Below are 6,000 nucleotides of genomic sequence, written 5' to 3' on the forward strand. Positions count from 1 at the left end.
CACACCCATACAAAACTCGCACCCCTTAAAAAATCCGAAACGACGTCACTGACAGGGTTAAACCGGGCACGAAAAATTCGCAAAAAAATCAAATAGCTTTTCCACAAGCAGAAATACCATTTTTTATTTTGTTTTTAATCTCACGCCTATGCAAAACTCGCACCCCTAAAAAAATCCGTAATCACGCCACTGACAGTTAAAATTTACACGAAAAATTGTCAAAAAATTCAAAAAGCTAAGTTCAGATGCACATATCTCATATTGCTACTTACACACCTATACAAAAGAAACTCCCCTAAAAAAATCCGAAACGACGCCACTGACAGGTTTTAAACCAGCACGAAAAATTCGCAAAAAATTCAAAAAGCTTGTCCAAAAGCACAAATCTCATTTTGTGATTTTTTTTCTAAATTTCACGCCTATGCAAAATTCGCACCCCTAAAAAATCCGCAACCACGCCACTGACCGAGTTAAAATCGACACGAAAAATTCGCAAAAAATTCAATTAACTTAAGTCCAAAAGCACCAATCTCATTTTGCGGTTTTGTTGAAAATATCGCCATTTCCCCCCCCCCCTTTTTCTCCCCATGGATGCGCCACTGATTGAAACTTGATTTTTCGAATCCGCCACATCAAACCATTTACAACAATAAAAATTTGGCCAAAATCGAAGCCATAGGAGCGGAGCTATGTCATTTTTTCTGTTTTTTTTTTATTTTTTTTTAATTTTCATTTTTTTTGACATTTCCTGTCAAAAATTGAAAATTTCGAAAAACACATTTTTCGCCTCGTCGATGCACAAATTTTGATGCCTCGCGCGACTCGATACGTTTTGTCATAAGGGCGCTACTGGGGCGTGAAGTCAAAAAAATTACCCCCATTTAGTAGCCACCCCCACCCTTACCGTAGGGGTGGGGAAAAAATAGAAGTTTTCGTAAGTATTGGAACTGTGAAATATTTGGGCTATGGTGGAAATCTTACAAAAGTTTGAAAACTCTGGTCACACGAGGGAGGACATCGTGATTTTTGGCCATTTCATCAAAATTTCCCCTTTAAAAATTTTTTGTGCCGCCTCTGTTCGATCTAGCGGCACCAGTCGATAATCACATTTATTCCTAACGCTTAACGTCAAAACGCGCTAAAATTATATCACATACGACCAACCCACCCCCACCACTATAAAAAACTCGCTCCCCTTAGAAAAAAAGAAAGTACGCCCCTGGGAGGGATAAACATTCCACCAAAAAATTGCAAAAAATAGAGAAACCTTAAGTTCAAACACAAACCTCCCCGGTCAAAAACACCCGATTTACGTCCATCTGAATATTTATTTCGACTTTTTTACCCTTTTTTTCTTTAACCCGCAAGTTTGATAGTTTTGTGTGACGCCCCTGTTCGAGCTAGCAACCCCGGGTCAAAAGTGACACTTATTCCTAACCCTTGGCTTTAAAACCCAATGAAATTTTTTCGCCTTAGACAATCTCACCCCCCACCCCTAAGCAAAACTCGCACCCCTTAAAAAATCCGAAAGCACGCCCCTGACCGAATCCAAATCCCCACCAAAAATCATCGAAAAATTCAAAAAGCTTAACCCGAAAAGCTCAAATCTCCCCACCTCGTACTTCCGGAGCTACAAAAACGCCCCAATTTGAATTAAGACTTATTAGAATCATCCGCAAAGGTCAGTTTTATTTTGTTATGACATGAATGTATGGTTTTGCGTATTAAATACCACAGTATATTGAACTACACATTTCACTATTATAAAATCGTCAAACATCAATCAATTTTGTTATTTATAAATCAATATAGTTAATTATTGAAAAACAAAGGGCATAGCCGGGTAACAATGTCAAAATTGCCCCAGTGGAAACTTGACCCCAAATGTTGGGGTATTGTTCGGCATCACAAAAGATGAAGATTCACCAAATTTTAGCCCAAAATATCGACACATAACCTCAAAATCCAATAAAACGTCAAAAATCATTTTTTGGGCATAACTCGCTTAATTTTTGACCAAAAAATATTTCTTTTTTTTTTAATTAAAGGTTTTTTTGTGCTCTACAACATTTTTCAAAAAAAAAAGTTGGCGGGAAATTCAAATAGATTTAAGCGTTTGAAAATTTTAAACGCCCATAAAAAAATAACAAAAAATATGGATCGCTCGAAAAAAATATATATAGTGTATGATCACCAAAGCTATGTTCCAGAATTTTTTCAGAATTTTTAAAGTGGTACAAGGGAGTTAAAAATAAAAAAAAACGGTATTTTACCGTTTTTTCGCCGTTTATTGAGTCACATTTTTAGTCAGAGATGCGCTACTCTTTTGAAAAATATTTGAGTAAATAGCTGACAATAACATCTTTAATTTGGATTCCGGATGAACCATTTTGGACCCTTAGAACCAGGGTTATGGTGATTTAAAAAGGCGAAAATCTGATTAGAACCTTCGATTCTCCGGCGCTTTCACCGTTTCTTCGCTGTTTTTGAGTTATACTTTTAGTTAGAGAGACGCTACTCTTTTGAAAATTATCCGAGCCATCAGTTGACATCAATACCTTTAATTTGGACCCAGAATGAACCATTTTGGATCCTTAGAACAGGAATTATGATGATTTAAAAGACGAAAATCTGGTTAGAATCTTCGGTTTTCCAGATATTTCGCCATTTTTTCGCCGATTTGTGTTACATTTCTAGTTAAATTATTATTCAACTAACTTTTTTCAAAAACTGAAATCAAGACCTTAAGTTGAACCCTAGATTTGGCCCTGTGAACCACTTAAGCTAAGCAATATGAATCAAAAATTGATAATTTGATAAATAAAAAGGTTTTGCCATTTTTTTGTTATTTTTGCTTTTTTAATGCGTATTTAACTTAATCTTTTACATTAAAAATTGACACGAATTATAATGTATTTGTTCACACTCATCATTCCACCTTGCATTTTTTATCTTTATTCATTCTTACTCACACACATACACATACACTTATTTATTTATGAAGAGTAGATCATCTCTAGTCTTCATCACTATCTTCTTCGATAACTGGATACACACCATCTTTTTCATAATATTTGGAAAGTTTATGTGCAGGTCTCAAAATTTTTGATTCATATCTAGCAAACGAGAGATAGTATATAACTGCAGCGACGTGTGAGCAGCAACCTATTGTCCGTAATCCATTGGCACATTGACAGCAATAGCGTAGAATTCCGTTGTAACCAATACTATTTGGGCTATAATGAATAAAGCAATTGTACGTTTTTCTCGATATATGTCGAGACCTCACTTGTACTTTAATTATCTCAGGAGTTTCCTTCAAGTAGTCAATTTGAATGTTGCCATCTTCGTCCATCATCTCAGCTAAGTATGAGATTGTCTGTTTAAGTTGATAGGTACCTGTAAAAAATACCTTTAAATCTTCTTCCGTTAGCTCCGGAAAATCCAAAATTTCACCCGATGTCAATCTTCGGAATGGTACTTTCCTTCGATTTAATCTTTTCGAATCAACTTCAACAGCCAATGAATTTTCCTTAAGACTCTGCTTTTTAATTTGCTCTAAAACATTGTTACTTGTAGATAGTTTTGAAACGCTTCGTTTGCCAAATTGGTTTACTAAAAATCCAGCGATTCGACAATATAGTCCGGCATTGTGAAGCAGTTTGTTGTCAAATTGGTGGTGAAGCAATTTGCACTTCATTCCAATGATCCCATGGACTGCTTCAACCACCCAGCGAATTAACGTAACTTTTCGTGACTCGTTCGATTCTTCTGCACTTAATTGATTTCGTTTACCCTTTAATGCGGGCATAAAAACTCTATACTGATGCTCTTCTAATTTATTTTGTACATCACGAAATCCTCTGTCAACGAAAAATGCATCATTTTTCTCTAACAAAGCTGATAGACCAGTTTCATCCGAAATTATATCTTCCATAATCTGAGCATCATTCATGTTGGCAGTATAAGGTCCCATGATATCGACGATGAAACCATTGGTAGTACAAATCGTGAAAGGCTTAGTCAAAGGGACTTTTTTTTGACCCGAATACGACTTCCTTTGGTAATCGTTGTTGCTACTCTTTTGATGACGAAGATAAGTCCCATCGCAAACTAAAGAGACTTCATCGTCTTTAATTTGATGAAGCTCTTTAGCTATAGGAGCAGTATTTTCAAGTATTAGCTGTCGAGTGCATGATTTGATACCAAATCTTGTAGGTAGTACGTCGATCTCGAATGACTTCAAAATGGAATCAGAAAAATCAGAAACTTGTTGTGGACGTTCTAATCCTAATACAGAACGTATTATTTCATTTGATAATCCGGTTCTCATTCTGAATAAAAAAACGACTACAGCTTGCGTTACCGTACGATTCTGAGTATTTCTCATCGAAGTCATCATGCCTTTTAATTCAATTACTTGCTCCCATGTGAGTCCTGTAAATGCTTTTAAGCGCTCTTCTGATAAAGTGTAGTCACCAACTTTATCAGTAAGCTCCATGTTAGCAGAAACGCTTAAACATTCTAAGAGTTTTGACACCTCATTCACTTCGACATTACTTGAAGATGAATATACCAATACTGGAAAATTACCAATGTCTTCTATATAGAATCGCTTTTTTATTAAATGATCTGAACAGCAACGATTACCGTTTGGTATAAAAATCCTAGTTGCTAAAAACACGTGCTTTCTTGCTTCAAATGGGACTAAAACTGTCCTAGAAATTTTTCCACATATGAAACATTTACTGTGCGTAGCTATGGTTCTTTGAAACGGTAATGAAACATATTCAATTTCTTTTTCTTCTTTAACATTATATTCAAATACTGAGCCAGAAGACTGTGAAAAAGCGGATGTAGTGGCGGAAGATTCTTGGCTGCTTTTTACTTCTTGGCTACTTTTTACCTCTTGACTTTCACATTTTACGTCTGAAGTCGACTTTGAATTAAATGAATACCTCGTGTAGCATTTTCTACATAAATAGCTACCTACAGTACAAGCGACATCAAAAAAATCAGATAATTTTTCAGCTTCGGATTCTGATGTTACAATCTTCTTACTTCCTGGGACTTTATTGGAAAAAATCCCGCAACTTACACACTTTTTAGTTGCACTGCCAGAAGACATTCTGAGTCTGCAATGAAACATTTTTACATATCAAATGCACTGGAAATCTAAAATTAGCATTAAAAAAATTAAAAGTAAACCTTAATAAAATAATTTTGCAAGAGTAAAATATATTACACATTGATAAATAATAAATATTTTTTTCGTACCCTAAAATATATAGTTTTAATAAAAAATGAAAAAAAAATAAAAAGAAGCATTTTTTAAGTTCATTATAGTCATTCATTAGGTTTAAATATCTGGGCAAGTTACTAGATGAACATGTTCGATGGGATTATGAATTAAATCATAAAGTAAAAAGGTTTAAAAACACTGTATTTAATGTCTCTACCACTTTTTACCTAAAATGTGTCAATTTGAGTTAACAATATCAAAAAACGGGCTTAAAACTCCAAAAAATGAAAAAAAATCGATTTTTAGACTCCTATTTGACCCACTTAAAGGGGTCCAAAAAATTTGAAAAAATTCACGGATATTCAGAAGATGCCATACAACATATTCCACCACTTTAAGACAAAAATTTTTTTTTTGAAGATTAAATGTGTCAAAGAATCACCCATATATATAAGAATGGATGAATATGTCCAGGATAATTTAAAATTATGGAATTTGCAAGAGATAATTTCTAGTCTATAATATATTTATTTATTTGTGTATTCCAAAATATTTTTATATATACACGCTAAACCTTAAACCGGAATAATTACAGTCTAAAATAATAATATTGATTGCATGCTTTATTTATCAGAAAGTACTTAGCGAAAACTGGCAGTATTGTTGTAAGAAGTTAAAAACATTATTTGAGTAAATATTATTAGAATGTATCAAAAAATACCTTTAAAATGGTTAATTTATTATAAGTAGGACATGTA

Source organism: Diabrotica virgifera, chromosome 9 (genome assembly GCF_917563875.1).
Source record: "Diabrotica virgifera virgifera chromosome 9, PGI_DIABVI_V3a".
Taxonomy (NCBI): domain Eukaryota; kingdom Metazoa; phylum Arthropoda; class Insecta; order Coleoptera; family Chrysomelidae; genus Diabrotica; species Diabrotica virgifera.